Source organism: Cydia splendana, chromosome 5, assembly GCF_910591565.1.
Source record: "Cydia splendana chromosome 5, ilCydSple1.2, whole genome shotgun sequence".
Lineage (NCBI taxonomy): Eukaryota > Metazoa > Arthropoda > Insecta > Lepidoptera > Tortricidae > Cydia > Cydia splendana.
In genome coordinates, this window is record NC_085964.1 from 8988437 (window position 1) to 9014779 (window position 26343).

Below are 26343 nucleotides of genomic sequence, written 5' to 3' on the forward strand. Positions count from 1 at the left end.
CGTATAACGTACGAGTCGAGCGCTAAGTGTTGGTACTAGCGTACCTGTAGCTTCGCCGTATAAATATCAAAAATCCCATCAAGCAGATGGCATGGGCATAGTAATTGAAGTTTAATAACTAGAATCTAGCAGTGCCCGCAAATTCGCACGCGTGGGATTCGGTCTGTTGTTTTCCAATGAGTGGATTTCAAAAAATAATGTAGTCTACTTATATTAATCCCACGGTAATTAGGTCTTAAGCTTTCCACGTGCCAAACTTAATTATTAATTTAATCAGACAAATTAACAAATATACCTCTACCTACTTCATATTTTCTTTACACGTCTTGTCTTAGCTTAACTTTGTCTGATTTAGTTTAGTAAGATATTGCTGATGCCGGTCTCTTAGTTTCTAAATTATACAGAACCGTATAATATATGCGTTATGATCGACTTGCCGGTATATGACGTCCACAAAATGTAACCCATCGAAGTATATCACAGTGATAAACCACAGTATTTACTTGAAAGTCTTAAGTTGTTACGAATATTCGGCTCGCTTGCGCTCGCAGCATTCTATACAATGGGAATAACACTTTTAGATGGTGTTCACAACATTAACCAACCGCTTTGCTTTTGTGAACCACTTCATGACGTAATCACCTTAAATAACGGATATCTATGGATCTCGGGTTCAAGTAATATTGGAAACGTGCTCGCAATAGAGGCCAAAATATTTAGTGAATGTAGATAAGTTGCAGTTACCGTCAATCAGCCTTATCTCGCTCGCCACATCAAAGACAAAAGCGCCATCACCATTAATAAAGAGCTATATTTCACGGGTCATTTCTAAATAACTTTGTTTCTGTTAATAACGGATGTGATTAACTATTTCCCATTGATTTCATGCTCTTTTTAGGTGTATTGTTTTTGTATATGCATGTTTTTTAGCATAATTATATCTAAATTACTTAGAAATATTTGTTCCAAGAGCAAACGGTATAGGTTCATTAGATATAATGATCCCGAAAACGTCGTTTTATTCGCGACGCTCTCTTGTTTTTATTTGTTACGTAATTCTCCTAATGGTTTTCTGCTGTTTAAATGTACATATGTACATGTCGTAGGTAATTTTTTAAAATCCTAGCTGCAGTTTCATAAAACTTGCCGTTTTATCTGGTAATGAGGATATTGATCATAATCAGTGATCGTTAATTTTCCAGCAATTTTGGTGCAGCATTGTTGGTTAAAAGCATCTGTATGCCCTACTCTAGGTGGAATAGATAATTAGGCTTAATTACAGTAATATTAACCTTAACCACTCCTCTCCCTAGAAAAAAAATTAAGAAAATCCTTTATTTTACTAAGCTGCACCAAAATTGCTGGAAAATTAACGATCACTGATCATAATAGTCATATGGGACATTATAAATTATGCACGCTACCCACCGTTTAGACTCTAATTAGTAGTTATGTAATTGTTGTAAACAAGATTTACCACAAGGAAAGCTTAAAATAATTGCTACTTTTGCTGTTTCATAGAGCTTTCATGTTCGCTCTTTGGGAGGAAAGTTATGAGAGCCTCGGTCTGCGTAAGTGGCGTTGACAGCCCCTCGCCGACGCAGCGATAAAGACTCAATCACCTGCCCCTGACAGCGGATGACTTCGCAATATAGATATCCCTCCACTAGATAGACGGCGATCATACATGTACAGGGAAGCTCTAGGAACTCAGGGAAGCCGACATCACGATGGCCGCGGTAACCATTCACATGCTCGTGTTCTTACTTTACTGCATCTTGATCTCGAAGCGTACCTATCTTAATTTGTTTGCGTCTGAGTTTACAAATTGAGTTTCAAGAACAGTATAGACTTATAGAGTGGCGCTATTTGAACGGTGCGGCCAGCGGCGTATTTTTCGTTACAAGAACGGTAAGTGCTAGTTGTCTTATTTGCTCTATCTTGTGATAAATAGTGATTTGCGTACCGCATCCGCACACCAAACACCCTCCCCGTGTATCAACCATTTTTATTAACAATATTTATCATCCATTATTATGCAAGGAGTGTGCTTTACTGATAAGACTCTATTACTTCTTTCAAAGGCTGCCTCTCACAGATTGGGAGGCTTCAAAATTGAAATCGCCCGTTAATAATAACATCTCTTTAAAAAGGGTATTGGAAATCTTAAAATAAAATATATTTCCCCTTTGTGTTTCTACAGTCGATAGGTATTGATTGAACCGAGAACGATTTTAATTTTAGCGACGGGTTTGATTTTTTTTAGATAGAATATTTTTTACGATTTCGTCGGATGATGGAGATGCAAAGGGAATTTATGAACTAACTACTATACTACATAATATATACATACTTATATTTGCTTATATTAACAATAAATCCAGAGTTTTAAATCATCTTGTTGTAAATAAATGACTCTACTATATAGAGGATTATGTCAGCTTGTCCCGAGAATTTAACTTTTGATGACTGAAACTTCAGCTGTTCAATAAAGCTTTTACGACTTCCTGGAAGTGTCGTGAATCGTGAATAACAAAAGCTACTTAAGTTGGTGCTCGAAATTTTTGGAGGTGTTTTTTTAACGCCTTTCATATTTTGCGCTGAGTGTTTAAGGTGGTGTATGAGGCGCGCGCACTGCCGGCGGCCGGCGGCTGCGGGCGAGGCGCGCGGGGTCTCATCCTTGCCACTCGCCACTTGGCGCCCTCGCGCCGCTCAGTCAGCGCCTGATCGCGGGGGGACCAGCGTCGCTCCGCCCGGCACTCGCGAGCCACGGGTTCGCTAACCTTCCCCATACATCGCATCTTACGTGATACATCAACAGATACATTTTTTAAAACAAAAATAAAAAACAATCACCGCCTTGTTCAGTGAACTCTACCAAGACCGGCTTCGAACCCGATTTGTGATTGTTTGAACTGTCAGTGCGCGTGTTGTGCTTTTCCTATCGATAACATAACCTGTATGAATTCAAGGGCATAGAAGTTTCCGATTAATCGGTTTTTTGGAACCAGTGCTGCAAATAAGCCGTTCGAGCGAGTTTAGCCTCCGTGTGCCTACTTGTAAAATATAAGTGGGCGTATTCGAAAGTTTGAAAATCGATTGGGGTGACGTGCGTGCGTGGGATTGAGTTTATGTAATCTTTGTTTACCTTGGGAATATGCACTGGGCTGACTAGGCTAGGTGTCCACCTATTCCTTGTGCCGTGCGTACCCGCTGCGGACTTTCGTCGTTCAGCGTAAAGTAACGGGTAAGCTCCTTTTTTTTTAGCTTGGTATAATTTTTACGAAACACTAGATTTGCTGCTTCAAAACACCTTGCTGTAAATAGACTGAACATTATTATTAGTAAGCTATTCTATAGAAAATTAAATATTCGTAGGTGTGCAAAATATTTTTGAAAGCTCTCGAAGAACGCCATGAATATTTATAGCTATTGTTTAATATCTAGGTAGATGGAGGCAAAATGCTAATGTAAGTATCTACGTAGTGTTTAGGTAGTGCGACATAGTAGTACGTCGAAGTATACTTACGCTGCGGGTACTTCCTCCAATATTTGATTTATATAGGTATAAAATAATAAAACCACTATTTACTGTAATCTGATTTTGGCAATAAACATTTGCATATAAAGGATGTCTATTGCTGCCCATGCCCACAGGTGAGCGGGGGAACGATCCCTCAGCGTGGGCAGGGAACATGAAAGTACCTATCATGTCGGCTAATAATATGAAATGAAATGAAAATATTTATTTTCAGGCAACTATTAGCCTATAGATATAACGGGATATAATATGACGGGAGCATTGATGGAGCCTATCAATGGAAGAAGCTTGCGAAATGAGTCTCTAGAAGAACAGCAGCAACCGTCTATAGTGACAATTCTAGCACCTAAAGAATATGATCGTGCTAGTACTGTTAGTACAGTAAGAAACGATCATAATAAAGTATGTAAATGCCATCGAAGGAGATAGGTATTTAAAAACTACTCAAATAGAAAACTGATTATGAGGGAAACTATGCATCATGTAAAATACTGAATATTAAAATATACACTAGCAGGGAGTTGAGGTCGGCCTTTGTCACAACGCAGAGATTCACACTATGCTGAATAAATGAGTTCGGAGACCTTTGATATGCTAATGCCACTGGAAATCAAAGTGATCTTTAGTACAGCTGTGATTAGGTTTACAGAAAATACGCCATATACAAAGCGGATATCACAAACATTTCCAATATAATTTCCTTTGTTTGACGCCGTTATTACCAAGAGGATGAAGCTGAAACACGAAAGATCAAGATAATATTAAAATACTCTAATAATAGAATCAAGTTTACTAAACTACAAGAGGGATGTTACAGGTTTTGGAGTATTCAAATGCATAGCGTGTACCTAATTTGTGTGAGCAGACCGCTCGCCAATGCGCAGATTTTATAAAGCGAAACCGGTTTAAAAGGAACGTGAGAACTGTATGCTTTCGATTCAGAACAGATCACTTTTTCTCGATTTATATTCATATCCAAAAGAAGATATGTACATAATGGGTACAAGTCCTTCGAATTTATATCGATAGAAGCCAGAAAATCCATGTCCAAAGATTTGTTGATAAGAAATGCACAAAGCTAGTAGCTGACTTGTAAAGTGCGGAAGCGGCTTTTTCTTTCAGACAGTCAGTCCATATTTCATGAGCAGCAGCCGAGTTACAATGGCGTCGCGATGAGGTCGACGGACGGGCGCAGTTCGTCAGCTTTTTATAAGCCCTATGTATGTTGCTGATACATACTTCGTTTCATAAATTCATGGTACCACCTAGGATATGACTCCACTAGTGAGACTAATATCATTTATTAGGAGCCCGATGGAGAACTAAGTGATTCGAGTAATTCGACACTTTGATCTTATGATAATCGATCGATAAACAATATGTTTTATAGAAATGGTTTCCTTAAATAGGAAGAGGCGAAGATAAGTATATCTGAACGTTTCGAGGCTGTCGTGGCACATGCTAATTGTGTCGAAAACTGCCTGTAGTGGGTACGTAACTTATATCTACAGCTATTGGAAGCACTATTACTCAATTGAAGACGCGACAATAATCGATGGTGACAATAGACAAAAGGGAAGGAGGTCTTTGGTTAGCATTTGGTGAATGTTTGGAAACAATAAGTTTACATATCAATAGATAGATAGTTTATAGGAATTTATATGTAGATTCCCATTGAGTAACTTAAGCATTACCTAAGTAACACAAAAGTAGCTGAATATTGTTTGAATAATAGAGCATGCCGTACTGAATGCTGAATAAGGTAGCTGTATATCTTCTGTATAAGCGCTAATACAGACGTTATACAGAAGGTTTGTGCGCAAAGTGGGCATGCCCACGCCGCTTAAAACTGAATAACAGTAATGTAATAGCTGTATAAGTGTGTGCCCACACATTGGATCGCTGAATAACACTTGTATAGAGGCTGTCAAAAGCTTCTATACCGCTTTTAAACCAAAGTTATCCAGCTTTGTATAGAATGACTCAGTTAGTCACACGTTATGCAGCATTTGGTTCAAAAGTGCATTGTTACAGAAAATATATTCAGCTATTTGTGTATGATTTGTCTTCCATTTTAATTTCTGAACTCGTGTCAGAGTGTAGTTTCTGAACTGAATACAAAATAAGGAGGACATTACCCATATATTGATTTGATGTTTACATAATATCAATTTCATTGCGCATGCGACTTTACTGTAAATATATATATACATTTTATTTAAAATTTTAAAGCGCCGCGTAAATAATGCAGTGTTTAGAAAGTAAATATAGAAAATGTAGTACTCCACTTTTACATTTGTAATTTTTTTGCGGTGTTTAGATGTTTTAGGCCCACTTGCACCATCCCACTAACCCGGGGTTATGCGGTAAAACCGTTAACTCAGTGTCAAATTGTACTGGTAACCATGGTAATTCCAGGTTTAACCGGTTAACCCCGGGTTAGTGGAATGGTGCAAGTGGGCCTTAGTGATAGAAAATGTACTTTAACAAGTTATGCTACGATAAAACTAGTTTTATAAATGAATATAAATGGGTTTTTCAGTTCATTTTAAATTCCTATTTAATTGTAGAGATTAGAATATGAGCAACCGTAATGGCGTCCGACTGTGCTGAATATAAGCTGCTGCCACAGCTATTATGTGCTAAATTTCTGAATAGGCATTCACATTATTCGCGTTACTAAGCTACATGTTAGATAATAATGGTTTTAGAACAACAAGTTTTGAATAACATCAGTATAATAGCACAGTACACTAAGAACAGTAGTGAATCTAAGGCCGCTCGGCAAGTTATTTGCCTACTCTTGCGTTGGCGCTTAGGGTTGTCACTTTTATTTTTAGTTAAATATTATTTGCATATTATGAGTAGCACTACGTTTCTATTTATTATAATATAATGAAATGTTCTATCAATTCATAAATGAAGTATAAATAAAACGCTTTTTAAATATTAACATTAGGAAATGGCAGTTATTAAAAAAATTATAAATTCGATACAGAAAAAAATCCTCCGGTTTCTGCATGTTCGGAACGCTTTATTGTTAGCGGTTAAAGTAAAGTAAATTCTCATCCTTACGTATAAATTTAGTAAAAAGGTTTTAGGGAAGCATGGGCAAGTAGGTATTATGAAGAATGACAAGTCCGGGTTTGAGGAGTCGTTATTGAGACACTATATTTTTTTTCTACTGTACGACTGTAATTTTTGAATTAAGATTTCTTATACCAAACTGCAAATGGGTATTTTTAATGTACGGGCTCCCAACTCAACTATAATATTCATTTCGATACAGTTTAGTCAACTATAATGAAAATGACCAATTACAGCTCGCCGCGGTCAAGAGGGCGAAACAAAACCATAGCTCAATTTAATTATTAATTTTAGGTTGTATAGTAGAAACAATTGGGTAATAAATCAGAAACGCGCATGTGACACCCTTAATATAGCAACATCCATAGACTACGAAAACCACTTAGTGTTGCTTGTTAGTCTCCATAGGCTACGGTGGCCAAAATCGGGAAAACAACTGTCTAAAAATTGAATTTAGCGCGGAGCAAGTACCAGGGCCTCATGAGTTACGAGAAGGTGTCATTGACCAACCAACGCGGCGGCCGGGGCGCGTACCAGTATTATGAAGGTATCGCGGCTGCTCCCGTATCTTAGCTGTATACAGTGTATACTTTTGGTTTGGTTTGTTTGTATGATTCTACTAGTTTAAAGTATTATTTTTGTTGATTCGTAGAAAAAGTATTGTATACAATAGTGATATAATCAAGCTTTTCAATCTAGTACCTTACTTATACTATTGCCTCTGTTCATAGTCATGATCAAAAAAATTAAGGCGTACCGTCAGAGCAGACAAATGCGAGCGGGCGGGTAGCGTACTCGAATGCGCGCGATCACAGTCGCGGTACGGCCCACACTGCCGCCACCGTATTCCCCCGTATATTATGCTAATGTGTGCGTGGCAGCGCGTGCGTACACGGCGCCCGGCGCGCACGCACACATTCAAGCCGGCAGCGGCACATTTCTATGAAGATTCACTACTGTTCTTATACTGTGATAATAGTAATTGTTTTCTCAATCTTAAAGCCTATTAGGGTTCTATACACAAATGGTAAAAACCACATACATCCTCACTAGTTTGATGAGAAACATTATAGGTATGTAACACGGGCAATATTCAATCCTACTTCCTACTAATATTATAAACGCGATATAATATTTAAGTTATATGATAAATCTGGGGGCACGGCAGATTACACAGTTATTTTTTCCGTTATCAGTTCCGACAAATATGTAGTAGGTAAAGGTACACGCAAAGATGTACGACGTGAGTACGAAGATGTATATAGTATGAGTATGGTATGGTTACGAGTATGGTATGAATATGAATATGGTATAGGTGCGAAGGAGCGGGTATATTAGTAGCGGGTATCACGGGTATGAGTACAACAGTGGCGTAGCTAGCATGGGTGGCACCCGGGGCGGAAATTGTGGGTGTCACCCCAAAATTCAATCAAAATTGTAAATAAAATATGTTTAATATTTTACAATTATAAAATTACGTTTAATATTCCATAGCTCACAATTTACTCCATCGCTTTCATTTTAGATTCCATGAACTCTCAATAGTCCACACCCTGGCGGGTGTTGCCTCTGCGCGCGTTCTATGACACGGGCAAGGACAGCATCCGCTTGGTGTAACCCACATTTCATAAGTGTCATAAAGGCATCTACATGTTGGCTTGGGCTCCGCGCACGCCTCCCAAAGGTCCGAGTCATCATTGTCCCGTGAAAGATATACAAATAATTTACGTTAAAAAAAAAAAATCTTTTTTTGCCAAGTGCGCGATTTGAAAGAGATTCTGTAAAATCCCATTTCACAATGAATTTCAAATAGTCCAGAGTCACCCAATTAGAAACAGTGACATAGCTTCTCAATTACAGAAATAATCACATAATGAAAAAATCCTTTCTGAATAAAAAAACCTACGAGGCGCCAACATATTATTGTTACATACCAGGAACCCAGAGAGATTTTAACCATGCATTTCTGAGGCCAAAATAAGGAAAATATACTAAAAGAGTTTACGTCAATTTCGCCAAAATAAAATTGTTTTCGATTTTTTGTACATAAAATGTAAATGTATGTAAATTTGTAAAACTGTCACCCAAAAATAATTTTAACTTTTTTTTTGTCAATTACAGAAATAATCACATAATTAAAAAAAAAACTTTCCAAAGTTTCGAAACTTTCCACATGAGAATTTCTTGGTAATTTCTGAGAATGTTCTCAAGAACGAGAATTTATTTATTTATCGTAGTTTATACCATGAATATTCACGATAGTTTAGGTGTAGTATCCTTACCCTCAGAAAATTCCGACTTTTGGTCTACCGCTTCCGGTCAGAAAAATGTATGACGACCCGGCCAAACGGTCAGACCTAGGTGGGGGGTGCTCGACCAAATGTCATAGAGGGACCCTGGCAGTTTTTGACGCCGCCATGTTTTTTCAATATGGCCGACTTTATTTTTATTTTTTCAAGTTTGTCCTAGCGCGCTGAAATTTTGGTCACGGAATCTCGGGGTCCCCTAAATACCTATGAAATTTTTTTTTTGGAAAAATGCTACAATTGCGGGAAAACTGGCCACTTTTATTTTGTATGGCAACTTTTTAGACGAAACAGGAGCTGAGTTTTAAATATTTTAAGTAAATATACCCGTCTCGCTAACAAAAGCGGCACCTAAAAGTAGTGCGATAAGGACAAGGCGAAAAATCCTGCGTAAAAATCTCAAAAATCGAGGTTTCGTACTCCTCTGTTTCCTCCTCCAAAACTTAACCAATCGTAACCAAATTTGGAAATCTAAATGATTATGAAAGTATCAGTGTCGAACCGTTTTGCTTTTTTGGCTAATTGATATCAGTTTGAATGCCACGCCTCTCATAGCGGCATAGTCAATTAGGCCATTTTGGCCATTTTTGAAGGGCTCTAGCGCCTTAAAAAACAAAAATATCAAAAAAAGCAAAACGGTCCGACACAGATATTGACAATTTTAATCTGTGTTGAAAAAATCATTGCTCTAGCTTCAAAAACCACGGAGGAAAACGAGGAGTACGTTTGTATGGAGAAATGACCACTCCTGTTGGCTCTTAAACGGTGCGTGATAGGTGGGGGGGGTGCTCGACCAAATGTCATAGAGGGCCCCGAGACAAAACAAACTGCATTAAAAAAAAAAACAAAATGGCCGACTTTTTTTTTAATTTTTTCAAGTTGGTCCGAGCGCGCTGAGATTTAGCATGGCGGGAGATAGAGGCCTCTAGATTCCTATGACAAAAAATTTTTTTTGGAAAAAATCCAAGATGGCGGAAAAATAATTTCCATGTTGCAGGAATGTTCTGAGAACATTCTCGAGAACGTTTCCGCTTTTTGGGAATATTCTGCAATTTGTACATTGCTATGCTGGTGGTACTGGAGTATGAAACTAGGCGAATTCCAAAACAGTTTATAGGACATTTTAGTCTTTAAATATGATCAGGAATATTCTGTCAAAATCTCAATTTTTATACATGGCACTACTGATGTTCACGGTCGGGTGTCACCCCCCAAATGGGTGACACCCGGGGCGGGCCGCCCCCGCCGCCCCCCCCTAGCTACGCCACTGAGTACAAGTATAGTTTGGTATGGGCAGTATTGTTTAGGTATGAGTACGAGTATAGTGTGGGATTGGTATGAGTAGACCCACTTGAAACCTAAAAACAGTCCGTTCAAAATCGACAGGAAAACCGATTTCGCTATATTTTAATGGGGGTGATTATTTTATTTTTCACATACCCAGTCCAGTCTACAAGTTTTTAATGCAACAATATCAATAACTAGCATTTGACACCTTGTTTGCCAACTAGCAACAACCTTAAATGGCCATTGGTAAACCTTATCTCGTTGCAGTAAGGTATGCAAATGGTCCGTTAACAGTATTTACGATGGAAGCTAGTAATTGTTTACGTAAAATAACCAATCGAAAAGAATTGTTAGGAAAACTAAACCTCGATTTTTTTAATAATGATTGGATTAAAGAATAAATACGCAAGATGCGTTCAAAATAAAATAAAAACAAGCTCAAGCTCAAGGCAATCAGGCTCAAGTAGCACCGTTGACCGTGTATAAAGCTACGGAACTCTCTCCACCGCGCACTTATTGATACTAAGCAGTAGTTTGAATAGCGTTTGTCATTGCGTTCATTTTGCAGCTTTTAGCAAGAAAAGATAGTACATGTGTACTAAAATCGCTATAACTTAAGTATAAGTGTTGTTTTAGTATTTATTATTCAGACGTTATGTCTATAAAAGCCATAATTAACTCATATATGCAGCTACTGAATAACAAATAAGATTTGGATTTCATTACAGCTTCCAGTAATAGCGTCCATCTTTGTTCAAAAACTAGCATTAAAACAGAAACTGCAACCGCTTTTATACAGTTGAAAGTCTCCACCGACGCTTCTTTTCAGCATTTAGTAGCCACTATCACATTTTTCTTAATATTGTCTGCTTAATATCTCACAACACAGAATATATACAGCTAATTGCTGCTAATGCCGCTATTATGCAGCTTTTAGTAACCACAAATGCTTTCAGCTGAATAATGTCCGACTAACTGTGTAAGAAATAAGTAATATTCAGTTTTAATATGCAAAACCGATACTATGCAAAATTTATTCAGCATTAATTGGTATATAGGCCCCACTAGGCACACATATTTCTTTATACCGAATTTAGTAATTTCCACCGCTTATACACAAAATTTATGCAATCATAATTTGAATAAGATGATAATTTTACTCTATTATCCTGCTTGTGTGTTACTTGGGTAACGTTTGTACTTTGCATCACATTAGTTTTGAACAGTCTTCCTGATACTGATTCTTACAAGATATCCGGGGTCATACAAGCTTGATATTTTTAAATGGGTATGTTTTGGATAAGCATGCTTCTTCTTACTTGTGCAATCCTACTTCAGGTTAGGTTAGACCTACCAAAACCAAACGGTTTCATATCGGTATAAAGATTAATTCCTTTAAAGGCTTCTATAATAGATTAAAGCTAACAGACGGCTCGTGTTTTGGCAAGACGCGTTTTAACGGTCGGTTGCCCGCTATAGTGGCGTTGCGGTTTCCACACGGGGGGTTCCCATTATATTGTAATGTTATCCCTAGCTTTATCCAGTCAAATAAGATACAGCCGTTGGATATGGGCAAAAGTCTTAATTGAACATAAGTAACTATACCTACTACTGGTTTTATTACCCTATTCGTTGATGATTTTTACTTTTACAGACGTAGTTTATTTTGGGCAGTTAAAATACGCCGGGTTAAGTGCTTTACATCTCAAGATAGATACTACGAGCGAAACCGAAATAGCTCTCGAGAGCATCATTATACCCAAGGGAAATTAAAACGAGTTACGTATGCACGTCAATCTGTTATGTCTGTTTTTACCAATGCGTGTAAATAATGAACCTCCTCCTCCTTGTGTCGTATTCCTCATTGCTGAGGGTCGTGGCCTCCACGAATTATTTTGTGGACTAACTCCTTCCACTTGTTGCGATCTTCAGCAGTGTGCAGTGCATCGTGGATTTTAGATTTAGTGCCTTCGCGGATCTGATCTGTCCATCGCATTGGGCTTCTTCCACGTGGTCGCCTTCCTTGGACTTTCCCCGTTACCAGAAGCATTTCCAGGTTGTCATATTTCTTTCTGGCTATGTGTCCAAAGAATTCAAAAATTCTGCGAAGACAGATGGTTGACAGCCTGACAGTAACTCCCACTTCTTGTAGGATGGACACATTTGTGCGGTGGGCTGTCCATGGCACTCGAAGCATTCGAAATAATGAACCTACTTATGCAGAAATATCAGAATGTGGAATTTTGAAGCGAATCATACTAACTTTGCAATGCTTTAAATAGAAGTACCGCGTTCTTATTTGTAAACAATCGCTGCCGGCTGCTGACGTTATGAGATTTGAGTACATGCGTTGAGTCAGACTCGTACGTACCTACCGTGGCTCTACCTAGAGTGATGGCATCGTCTAGAATATTCTACTTGTAATAATATATACAGTATTACGATTGTATTCGTACTAAGTATACTTGTAAGTAATTACCTATGTGTGTAAGTAAGTACCTATGTGTGAGTGTGATGATCTACGCAAGGTGGCAAACGCTGGAAGACAGCTACTGGCGAAGACAATTACGCGTGTTCAATGGCACAAAATGAGAGACCAGATGCGGATTAGAATAGACTAATGAAAAACTTACACGCTGTGACGCTGCTAATAAATACGGAGATACTCGTAAAATTGAATAATGTTATGGAATGTTTGATATCTTTGATGTGACAACTGAATTAATCCAAGTCCGTGCCACGTCAGCAGCATAAATATATATTTATTCTTAAAATATTTTATCTCGTCGATCGAATCGATCGTCTAACGAAGATCTGACTTCCACTGGTCGTCCTGTGAAGATGTCGTCGGCAAGTGTTGCCGAGCCCTTGCCAATGTGCGCCGAATGCAAAGACTATAGGTACTAACGTCCCACATTACCGCCCCCAAGGGCCAGCGCACGGCGGTATAGGTACTTCCTGCTCTATATGACGAAGTTAGATTAACCGAGGGACCTTTTACAACGGCCTTGCAATAAAATGCGACGTGGTTTATTTATTATAAGTACATCATCATTTTTTATCTTTATTTGACATTTTAATGACAGTTACAAATTATTTACGTTGACATCGACTTTAATGTTAATTTGGTTTACTTATATTCAATTGTTTGACATGTTTTTCTCTGTACATGACGATCCTTATTGGGAGACACAATTAATCTTATTATTTTTAATTTTTAATTTATAATGTAATTTTTGACAATCATGATGAGAAGATAAACATAATTTTGACGAATGTAGCAAATTTATAGTGTAATTTTCATCTTGAAATAAAGACATCTAAATCTAATCTAAATCATGTGTTAATCCTAGGACAGATCAAGGTCTATTAGTTGGTATTTTTGTCATTAATACTCCTACGGGAATATCATCTTATGATTAGAGACCTTGGTTCCATGTTGGAATTTCGAGAAAGAAGCCTATCGCAATAGCTGGCTGGCTGGGGTTGTAATAGATTGAGGCTTGAATTCAACAACCCATCAAATACAACGAAACCATCATTCCATGGAAAATTTTCAAACTTCGTAGGTCGTATACCTAAGGTAAACGTACTAGTGCTCGACACGCTAATGCCCAATAGATGACACATTGCTGTCACCTCTATTGACAATTACTTAAGTTTCAAGATGACACGTACTGGGACCGCGTCGAGCACCAGTACTTTACCTTAATAACGAATATTAGGTAGATAGGTACCGAAATTTAACAAAATTAACGTGAAGGTGTTGAGGTTACCCTAATATGTTAACCAAACTTTATTAAAGCAGTAAATAAAACGATAAATAACTTAAGCTTGTGCATCATGTTCACAATCAACAACGTCCACAAAAGGATTAAGTGATTTGTTATACAAGAGTCGTCGGACGATAATAAACGAAATCAATAGTTTTGGGGTGACCACCCCACTGCGGTTTAATGGGGTAGAGGGGTCGAAATTAGATTAACACAAATCGACCAGATTTTGCTCAACTGTGGTGATATTTTCTCGATTAAGGACCTTTCTCTCACCAAAGATTATTGATTTATTAAACACACAAGCAACTAAATTACTAAACACGAAAACACACTTCAAAAGTTCAGAGTAGGGCAAACTTAATTTAACTTTTTTATACAACCCCAAGATTAAGACGAAGAAACTAAATGCATCTTTTCGGTGTGATGACAGCTCTTTCCAGTTCATGTCCGCAAATTGACATTTTTTTGCGTTATAGGCTTTATTTGATAAAAGCTGGTTAGCTTTATAATACAAATGAAAATTACCACCTATTGAATTGAAATAGTTCATATTACAGGCAGCAGTGTTATGTACACAGTTAATTTAGATTATTACAGTTTAACTAGTTGTTTCATAAATAGTTATGACATAGGTACCTGAGTGGCACAACCGGCAATTTCTACATCCGGACTCCGGGCTCGGTCCCCGTAACCGTAAGCACATCATACATTTTGATATACTCGTATAGGTATTCCCCATTTAAAATTACGTTTAGGTATAAAACCCTTACAGCTAGAACATAAAGTAACAAAAAGGCCCGATTTACCTAAAAGTTAAGATAGGATTAATCTTAGATAGCGACGAACTTAACTAGAATGGACTAATTTTGGATTAAAGTTGTATATTTATTGTTCTGGAGTTTAATTGTTTGAATGGAAACTTTAAGGTACTTTTGTACCATTTTTTTTATATTAAGTTTCTTTTCCAAGCGTGACTAGATAAACAAATGAACGTACAAATACAGCACTATATAAGGTCCATAAGTTACGAGCAAGGATCGGACAAACGCCCGTCATTTAGGTAACATACCCCAGTTCCGTACAGTAGAGACTTCCTCGTTTTATGATGTTAACATATTTTATTTTTTAAGATTTATTAAATAACAATTTAACACAAAATATCATCTATTGAGCATTACTAATTCATCGATATTTACCTAATTAATATAGGATATCATCACACCAGATAAATACATACACATAGGTACTTAATTTTAATGACATTGTTTACTACTGGCCATTTAGATAAAATACGTAATATTTCTATCACACTTGTCACACTTTGACGTTGTCTCTTTAGAAACGTATTTTCTTTAAGCAATATAATTTCTTTTAATTACAAATTATGCCTCCCAGACGTCCGGCAAGTGAAAAATGTATACGATCATGGATTTCTTCCTATCCAGATTTATTTTTCGACGGATTTCAATTACGTTGCCGTATTTGTGATAAACGCCTGAGAACCTACCGGAAATCTGATGTTCAGGGTCATGTTGAGTCAAAAAATCACCTGAAGAACCGGAGTAATTCAGAATGCAACACAGATTTTTATATGGATTTGACAATTATGATGATATGTGCTAATATTCCCTGGTCTAAACTGAGCAACTATCATTTTAATACCTTTTTGCAAAAGTATTGTGGTGTCCGCGATATTCCAAGTGAATCAGTAATACGTAAAATTTATTTGGAAAAAGCCTATAAAATGACAATGCAAAATATAAGGAGTGAATTACGAGAGGCTGATAGTTTTTGGGTTTCTATTGACGAAACGCGTGACTGTTTGGGTCGAAAAATTGTACATTTTCTATTGATGCCTTTGAATTTAAACGCTGGTAACAGATTCTATTTAATAGCATCCAAGGTTTTGGAAACGGTAAATGGTGAAACTATTTATCAGTTTTATGAAAATACACTGAACTGGCTATGGACTGACTCTGCTGAAAATTACAAACGGAAAGTATTTATTTTTTCATCGGATTCTGCCAGTTACATGTTAAAGGCTGGAAAATTGTTGAAACGTGCATATTCTCAAATATTGCATGTAACTTGTTTCGCACATGGCCTTCATCGATTAAGTGAAGAAATACGTAATGGATTTCTAAATGCGGATAAGATGATTGCATATATAAAACAAATATTTTTAAAATCGGACTCTAGAGTTAAATATTTCAGAGAACAATGTCCTGGTTTAGCTTTACCACCTAAACCAACAGTTATTCGATGGGGGACTTGGATCGAAGCCGCATGTTACTATGCAGAATACTTTGAACAAATAAAAAGGGTGATAAATGGTTTAAAAAACGAATCTTCCGCGATTCGAAAGGTTAAGAAATTAATAAAAATCCGAAGTCTAAAAAAAGATTTCCTGTTCATCAAAAGATATTTCCAAGTCATTCCACAAAAAATTCTTGAACTACAAAAGACGAAGTTACACATAAAAGATTCATTTAAAATTATTAAAGACATACATACTGTTTTACGAAATATTCCCGGGAGTTTTAGATCTAGAGCTATATCAAAATTTCAATCAATATTTAATAGGAATCCTGATTACGTCACCGTGAAAGAAATTCATGAAAAAATTATCTCCGAGGCACAAGCATATTGGAAGAACAATATACCAATGTCAACGATTACATATGCCCCTATGACGTCCGTAGACTGTGAACGGACTTTTTCAACGCATAAATGGGTCCTCAATTCACGTCGTTATAGGCTCACAAAAGAAAATTTAGAAAAAGTAATGGTTATTCTATTTTACTGGCGAAAGTAATTTTAGGAATGTTAATAATTAAGTACTTTTTCTTTGGATATAAATTATGGTACAATAAATGTATAAAATATATTTTTTTACTTCTTCTTCTTCTTCCTCGCGTTATCCCGGCATTCTGCCGCGGCTCATGGGAGCCTGGGGTCCGCTTGACAACTAATCCCATGATTTGACGTAGGCACTAGTTTTACGAAAGCGACTGCCATCTGACCTTCCAACCCAGAGGGTAAACTAGGCCTTATTGGGATTAGTCCGGTTTCCTCACGATGTTTTCCTTCACCGAAAAGCGACTGGCAAATATCAAATGATATTTCGTACATAAGTTCCGAAAAACTCATTGGTACGAGCCGGGGTTTGAACCCGCGACCTCCAGATTGCAAGTCGCACGCTCTTACCGCTAGGCCACCAGCGCTTTTTTTACTAACATAAGGAAGTCTCTACTGTACGGAACAGGGTTATACCACCCAAATGACGGGCGTTTGTCCGATCCTTGAATAAAACGATGACCGCCGCTTGCCAAATCTCATTATTTATGGCTCAAAGGGTCTCTCTTCCGCTATCTTCGTAAAGAAACCTTTCACCTTGCCAGGTATTTTGTACCTCGCAATTTTTAAGATTAAGGAAACATCTATTCAGTAAAAATGAAATTCTGGAGGAAGCTTTTTTCAGTAAATATAATACAAACTAAAAATACCTTAATAACCCAACCCTACCTACCTACCTCCCTACTTTACACATAATGAAGTATAGAAATGAAATTATTTGCGTAAAGAAAGCCCCATTAAGATACACAGACGCGTCAGAGTGATAGCTAATGAGTTAGCCAACGTAATAATATCAAATAAAACATCCAATAAAAAGACAGACACGCCTTATAAAGTCGCTTGATATTCTTAGCCCAACCTTTCAACCTCTCATCTAATGGATTTCTGATGTGTAGTTGCAATAAGTAGCGAGTAGCGACTAAATATCTGAGGGCCTACCGCGAACCACGTTCGACTTGTTGCCGCCCTGTCACGCTTATGTACGAATTTACAAGTGCGACAGAGAGGCAAAACTTATTAAAGAAAGCCCTTGACAAAATGGCAGTCATCGAAGTGATCCATGTTTGCTACAGAACACTGAAAATGGAATAACTTACTAAGGTACTCTCTCCGATTATAAATTCACCATCATTGGGTTAAAAAGCATTTCATTCAACGGTATTTTTTTGTAATAGCATACTTTTCGCTTTAATACTACTTTCAATTAAAACTTCTCTGGCAATTAACTATGCGCTAATCCTTAAAATGCAGCTAATTTGCTCTTGCGTCAGTTTAAGTTCAGAAGGTCAATTATATTTAATTGACCTAGGTCAGGACTAGCCAGGTTTATATCGAGGACTGGGATCGAGGTTGAAATAATTGCTTTAATAATAAGATACATTAACCGATCGCGCAAACATTCATTAAACTGGCTCCGTACTCCGTAGACAACATGCCAATCGCTAACGCTGTCACCTTGGCTAGGTCGCCTGCACAGACGTAACGATCCTGTCCAATTAGACCATTTAGTAGACTTTGGTTCAAGATTTAAAATTTAAACGTTTAACCTTAAATCGAGTCCTTATTCAAATAAAATCGTTAAATCACTTTCAACCACTGGACTGGATGTTGGATACTGTATAATATGTCGCCCACCTTCTAATGTTTTAGTGGTTACAGTTTTTTACTTGTTAGGTATAGCGAACTTTTGAAAGGAACAAAACGTATTTACTTAATTATTTAAATACGTTTTGTTCCCATAGAACCGCAGATCGCCACAATAATGGATGAAGTAATAGGTGATTATACAGTTGCACTATTTAATCGTTATATTATAAATAATGTAAGCAATTCAAATTAGCACATCTTCAGTAATATGATTATTTGGACCGAGACATACCGGAACCGCGAAGCGCAGCCGAGCGCGCGGCTCAAGGTCGTGCACGCTAAATATAAATAATGATTCATAAACATTAGCATGCATAGATTAGACAAGCATAACTCATTATTTTTGAATAACAAAGAAATAAAAAAACATTTCAGCTGTGTACTGGCAACGTCACACGTGACCCTCAGGATATTCGGAGCATTACTGAAATTAGAGCGAAAATTTTAGGTTTTTATGTTCATGAATATCAGGATATACTTTATTCCACGAACGCACGTACGAACTTAGTGCCCTATTCATACAAACAATGGCTAATCGATGCTCATGTTCACTTCAAAATATCCATTTCAATGTTCACCAAATTAACCTAAACTTCCAGAGCTCTGATCCTGTATTTGGTGCATCCATGTCATGTTTGTATAATTAATAATCTGTCTATAATTGCTAGGTGACCCAATTGGCTATGAACGTTTCATTTGATACGAGTACAAGCGTATTTAATTCGGAGTTATGCCTTCCAAACAGATCGATCCCAATTTCGCAATTACGATTCTTGATTTATAATTTTATTTTCAGTAGTTTACTGTGTCGTATTCTGACTATCGTACCTACGTAGGTACCACGTCTCAACGCACAGTACATGTGTTAGCTATATTTTTATGGGATATGTAGGTACAGTAGGTGCTTTAACTTCGGGACTAAACTGTATGGAAATTCCTCTTATAATGCCTTTATCTATTTTCACAGAAATGCATCTGATCCATCGATAACTAGATTCCATCAATGTAGCGTGACGCAGTAACGGGCAACGTTAACGTAGAATTAGTGGAGAGAATAGCTGTTATTTATGTTTGTTTATTACGCTTACAAGTCGTTATCACGATCGTATTTAGTGTACCATCAGACACGTCACTTAAATCCAGATTGATATAAGTATGTCGACCTAATCTAAATCTAAAACCTTATGAAATAAGTCGTTACTGTCAATAGTTGCATTGTTTATCGTCATAGGTAGGTATGTAAAACCTGTATGATTGTAACAGTCGAGATACTACGATCATAATATATAGTCGCGTTTGTGTCAAAAAGCGATTTGTCTGCCTGTGACCGAAGAATGTCTGTCCATATTTGCTTATTTTGATATACGAGCAGGTATTTACATACGGAGTCTTCTTCCAAATTTTGTGATGGTGGCTATGTCACAAGAATCACGATGTTAAGCTATCAAAAAAACATACATGTGGAATGATAACTACCTCAGAATAATCCAGTGCAAGATGAGTAGTTGCGTGACAACGGTCTATTGCAGCGAGATTTCTCCTAGACCTTATAAAAACAAACCAGTTTGAAATCTGTTTTATTGTTCTTTACGTATACACCTTCCAAATTGCATGCAATGAACCCTCGGTTGACTGGTGAAAATTGTGCAATTTAGAATTGCTTAAAATTGACAACTTCCTGAATGATTCTCACAATCAGAACGTGCGATAATCAAACTGTTGAGAGCGACATTTTCCGAATATGGTGTGAAGACTGAAGGCGTTTAGAAAGTGAAAGGTACATCAAATTCGGGCCGAGTGCGTATCGCGAGCGCATCACACCCGACTAACCATTATAAGTGTGATCTATGATCACTCAATACGTCTTGCGATATTAAAGGTCAAATTGCACTAGAAATAATTAATAGTTGGGACATAATGTTCAAAGCTAGAGCACGTCCATCTTGCGATTCGATAATTGAATATGTTAACAGTTGATCGTCGTCTATTAAAAAATATTTGCGCCATTGACCGACAATGATGACATGGTTTATTAACAGCTAGCGTTTGTTTTTGTCATCATCTTTATGTAGATAAGATGACATAATTATGTCATAAAAACAATATTTTCAGCAAGTTGCAAGCTGGCTTTGTATGTCTTTTATGTTACCTATTTATTTGTTTGAATGTTTTCGCATCATCTATCAAACTCTGCAGCCTATCCCTTATTACTCGGTCTTTGTAATACTAGTTTACTGACGGCATTTATGCTCTACAAAATGAATAAATATAACCGCGGGTTTAGTTTTGCTAAGAATCTGTTTGGAAACACACTGTTGCTTTGTTGTCATGGATAAATGGCTGAATTGGAACAGCGACGTTCAGCACGGTGCGTATTAGGTATCGATCTGGCGAGCGACTCAGCTGCGCCGCCCCACATTTCACGCTTGTCGACAATCGCAACACGCTCGCTTACTCGTTCTGCTACGTGGCCGATCTCGTTTACGGATCATAACATTCGATACAATTAGGACGTGTATTTGATAGGTTTTGTTATGGTAGTAAATCAATATGAGGGAACAGTCTCACCCATAACGGTGTAAGTAGTAGGGCCATAGTGAGACCTGTAATGCTGTGTTGATATTATTTGGAACTTATAGGGTAGATATAAAATTTTCGTTGTCATCACTCATCAGAATTATACCTACGCTGGCGGGATTTGAATATACCTATGTATTGCATCACTTTTTAGGGTTCCGTACCCAAAGGGTAAAACGGGACCCTATTACTAAGACTCCGCTGTCCGTCCGTCCGTCCATCCGTCCGTCCGTCCGTCCGTCCGTCCGTCTGTCACCAGGCTGTATCTCACGAACCATGATAGCTAGACAGTTGAAATTTTCACAGATGATGTATTTCTGTTGCCGCTATAACAACAAATACTAAAAACAGAATAAAATAAAGATTTAAGTGGGGCTCCCATACAACAAACGTGATTTTTGACCGAAGTTAAGCAACGTCGGGCGGGGTCAGTACTTGGATGGGAGACCGTTTTTATAGATAATGGTACGGAACCCTTCGTGTGCGAGTCCGACTCGCACTTGGCCGGTTTTTTCGTAATTAGGTTATTGTCTCCTCTAACAAAAGAACCTTATGCCTACCTAATCCTTGTAAATGTTTAATGTTTCCACTAAACGTTTTCGCACATTTTATCACTGCGTCACGAATATTATAAATTAGTTGAAGGATAGTTGAGGACATCCATATTCATGTTATATATTTTTCTCAAAAATGGACGGCAAAGTCGACTTTGCCGTTTAAAAAATAGGTTGCGAAGCGCGTAGTTTATGGTCAGTCAAAAATTAAAAAGTTAAAAACATTGCAGTCTCGATTTTGGGACTGCAATGTTGCATACAAATTCCATTATTTGTCGAGTTCCAAACTTTTTAAAAGTTGAAATGGCCATATCAAATGAAGGCACAGGCCCATTAAACAGCCAAACAGATGATTAGTACCGCGACTATTTAGCTGTCTCAAATAGGTTGGCGTATTTTCGGCAGAAAAATACACTTCTATTTTTTTATTAAAAAAAATAAAAAGGCGGCAAAGCTAATTTTTTCAATTGTTTCTACTTTTTTCTGTGAAAATATATACGTAAGAAAGTTGCTTTTGTAAAATATTTCTATGATATTTATATTTCTTGCACCATTTTTGAGAAAAGCACTATATATGACTCGGCTGGAAGGCTACTTGCTGGCTTCGGATTCAATTAAACGGACTCCCAAGGTCGTCCGTTTAAAACGAATCCTCAGCCTGCAAGTAGCTACTTCCGAGCCTCGACAATAATGTACTATACCTATTATTAGGCATTCTATCTGATTCTTATCCTGCCACGCTTAAACTGCTAAATCTATTTATGAACATAGTTCGATACTATAGGTAGATACATATTGTTCGTCGCTGTGCATATTTGTGATAGCTTTGGTATTCAGTTCGGATTTCCCGGCTTTTGCTTCGAAGGGCTAATCGATATAATCCGATAGCATCTATGATAAGCAACCGGGTCCCGCCCGGTGGCGGTCGGTGGCAGTTTATGCCGCTTGCATAATCGCCAGATGTGCTTGACTCACGCTGAGTAGGTGTTACTATTATCATAACAACATTTTAATTAGTACCTATTAATTAATCCGGAAGAAATATTGGTAACATCTCTATTGACGACAATAATTGTCTACGCTGAATAAATGTTTATTTAGCGTCGTATTAGTCCTACCCGAAAGCCACAGTTTCATAAGATTAATTACTAGGTTACAACTGACAATATAAATACGAAAGTATTTTTTGTCTGGCTGCCAAATCTGTCTGATACACTTCATGGCTTAGTTGCCTTAATTAATAAAAGGTATTTTGATGAGATTTTGCAGTTTAAGCTTAGCCCCTCGGATGAAAATATTTAGGCTATTTTATTTTTGGAAACTCATTCATTGGGGAGTGAGATTTCATACAGGTCGAATCTCATCTCAGACACAGATTTTTGTTGTAATGTTGTTAAAAAAGGAATAACATAAAAGCGGATTGAGCGTAACCTCTAAAAGAATCTAAGAAATTTATTTCCGTATATACCTACATGAATCGGGCAACTTAGTCATGAGTCAAGGAACCAACCACTATGCCCATAAACGCGCGTTACACGTAATATGTAGGTAAGTTACATGCTATATCGACCGTGAGAAATATTTGCAGGAAATCGCTTTACGCCATTACTGTCGTTCAAGTAACAATAAGTATCGACTCCGTAACATTATCGATTACGAGCGTAGTTTTTACCCGCATTCACGCGTAGATCGGTTATAAGAATCAATTAGCTAGTAAAAGTTTCACGTATGTAATACCGATTGTTATTTAGGCCGTTGAACTAACGGGAGTGCGTTCCACGTGTCGTGCTGGATTATCGTGACCGGCCTGCAATACACTTAATAGCTGGGGTGTCATTGCCATTGCTCAATAAGCTTGAGCGAGTCGAAGCCTCAGGCGAATATATGGGAGTTAACTTACTTATTTCGTCCTGCTACGATAGAGATAGATAAGAGATTATTTTAAATCATTGATCCTTCAACTTTCCTTTTGGATTTCTTGAACAAGAATGAATTTAGCTCTATTTCAGAAAGGCGATATATATAGCAAGTGTGTGTTAAATATTTAATAAAACTTCAAAATTTCTCTAACCAATTTAGACGAATCCCAAAGTACTTTGAATGTGTTATTTTTTAGGGCGGATGGAGCTATATATTTTATAAATACTGATTTAAATAATTTATATTAGTTACAATTAAATGTAAATGCCAATTACGCCTCCATTGCCGCAGGAAATGCCAATTTATCAATGGCAGCAATGCGGCGCGGCAATGCTGCCAGCCACGGCAGGATACACGCAGTTATGTCACATGCTTTTGGAGAAGCAGCGATGAACGAATAGATTTTAAGGTCATGTTACACTGGTGCACCCAACAACTGAAAACTGAACTCACTAACCAGAAAATAATATAGCCTGTAATGGCAATGCACTTCAACAGGCCGTCATTTATTACGAAATGATGTGATTAAATAATGCAGAAAATACTTTCCCCTTGCATGCCTGTAAATGATGCTTTTGGTCTATCGTGATATGTTCGTTGAATTAATAATGCGATTACAACCTCCCCTTTAGAGCTACATTCACTCACAGATTGTTGGAGTTTAAAAGAATACTGCATTTTTTGCTCAGTGGTCAGCACACTCGTGACAAATAAGAAAACTGTAATAGAAATCACCAGTATCTACATTTTTCGTGTGCCACCACCGCACCGCTAAATATATCGGGAACCACTTGTAAATACCTATACTATAAGTAAACAAACCTTATGATTTCAACACTTTACCAATATAAAAACAATCAACTTAAAACATAACACTGAGCACACAATGTTAGGTACAGACAGTGCAATCTATTCGGGGCATCACGCAACGTTTAAAATAATATCTCGTATTAGATTAGAATTCTTACATTCCAGCTGTGTATATTATTGTACTTACTGACAGCATGCAGTATAATAATATTTATTTCGTAATGTAGCATTCAAGTCGGCGGCATGAATACAAAAAGTTAATTGCATGGTTTATGAAAATAAAGGGCTAGGAATGTCGATAAGAAGCGTAGCAAATAAGATACGTGAGACCGTGGCGTAGGGCGCGTGGCTGAATAATCCGCAGGTTAAATACTTACTTCACATAAATCGTACATAATACAATAACACAATTGGAAAATCAACCTTAAAACTTACATCTTAAAACTCTAGATAGCGTAAAGACAAGGATGAGGTGGAGAAATAAAAATAGCAACCGCGATCGGTCTTGATGCGGTGGCTTTGCCCGAATGGCGAATAATGCCAGCATTGTTTGGGCGATTTTAATTAAAATCGATCGGCGACATGCGATATCTCCATCGGACTGATTATTCTTGCTGTCTTCGTGATATTTGGCATTAAGATTTGACTAATTCATTCTAATGTTGTTTTCATTTTCATGTTATTACAATTGGCTACGGTTGGACACTTCCAACATATAACTAACAACACCTCTTTGATTTTATGGCTAGGAAATAGGAGGAGAGGAAGACAAGAGAATAGGTTCACATTAGACAAATTAGAGAATAATAGTTAAGATGTTTAGTGAAGTTAAGGTGGCTGTAGCTGCTCTAGAATTCTAGACAGGATAAAATGGACATTGGAGAGTTACACCGACAAGAGTTTATTTACTTTTCGATTTTGAACATACGTATTTGATAGGAACAGTCGTAATCCTAACCATAAGAAGTAACTCTGTGTAAACGTCAATACTCCATGACATCACGCGTACTATTTCAAGCTGTTTCCTCGATGACCATAGCGACAGTATTTACTAGTTACCTATCTTAAAATGTGTAAACTTCGATTTTAGTCAACAAGTCATAGAAGGCGCGGCAAGGTCGATTCTGCCCAATGATATCATGCAGCTCTAACTCGCAAAACATGTCACGATTGTGAACTCGTCTGTAGCAAAACTTGGCCTCGTCTCGTCATCCGTAAGAAGTATGAATAATCAGATACACACTCATACTGGTTTTCATGGGATAATACGTTTATTAAGCGTTGTGAAGAACCTATAGTACCTAACCCAATCAACCGCGCACTGTGAATGTGGCGAATGACGTGTGATTTACTGGCACCGGCATCGTCGACGGTAATGAAGCTAATTTAGAAAAATTATATTATCCGTGCAATGCGTTCGTTGTTTTGTGGACTAATTTCAAACAGCAAATATCACTCTACTTACGTCTAGTTAGCAATCTCAGGTCAAACAAAGATATCTTCTTCTTCTTTATTTGCCATGCCCTAACGGACGTCGACACAAACAAAGATATAAAACAATCATATATATTTCTGACTTTTCGCGAAAGATTGGAGCTAAGTATATAATTCTATAGTAGGTACTGTACAGTGTATCATGAAGTCATGATGCCAGAGAATAGTCATAATTTATAGACATATTTTAATAATACCTATCTAGTAGTATTTATGTACATACTTGTATGTACCTTTTTAAATATGACTAACTTTTCAGTGTCCAATGAGTATCACACGGTGGTGAATTTAAATCGTGAAATTAAGCAAGAATTTTAAACTCGTAAGTAAGTTCATTGTTTTGAAATATATATCCGTTGAGTTAAAACACCTTCATATTACGATACGGTGAATCCGAAAAACATTGCAAATAAATATTTACGATTGAAATATTACAACAGGTAAACGATTCTTATTTTACGACGAAACATAAAATCGATCTATTTGTA

General features: G+C 37.3%; 1 protein-coding gene across 2 annotated transcripts in view; it reads left to right on the top strand.

Moving 5' to 3' along the window:
- LOC134790652 (uncharacterized) overlaps positions 1–26343 on the top strand; it is a 268621-nt gene that overhangs the window by 60561 nt on the left and 181717 nt on the right. The window contains exon 1 of one of the 2 annotated variants that reach the window (XM_063761522.1): positions 2601–3247. The exons of the other annotated variant lie outside the window; for it this stretch is intronic. The gene's annotated coding sequence lies outside the window, so the exon portion shown is untranslated. Of the gene's footprint in view, positions 1–2600; positions 3248–26343 lie in introns of those variants that run through there. 2 annotated transcript variants of the gene reach the window in all.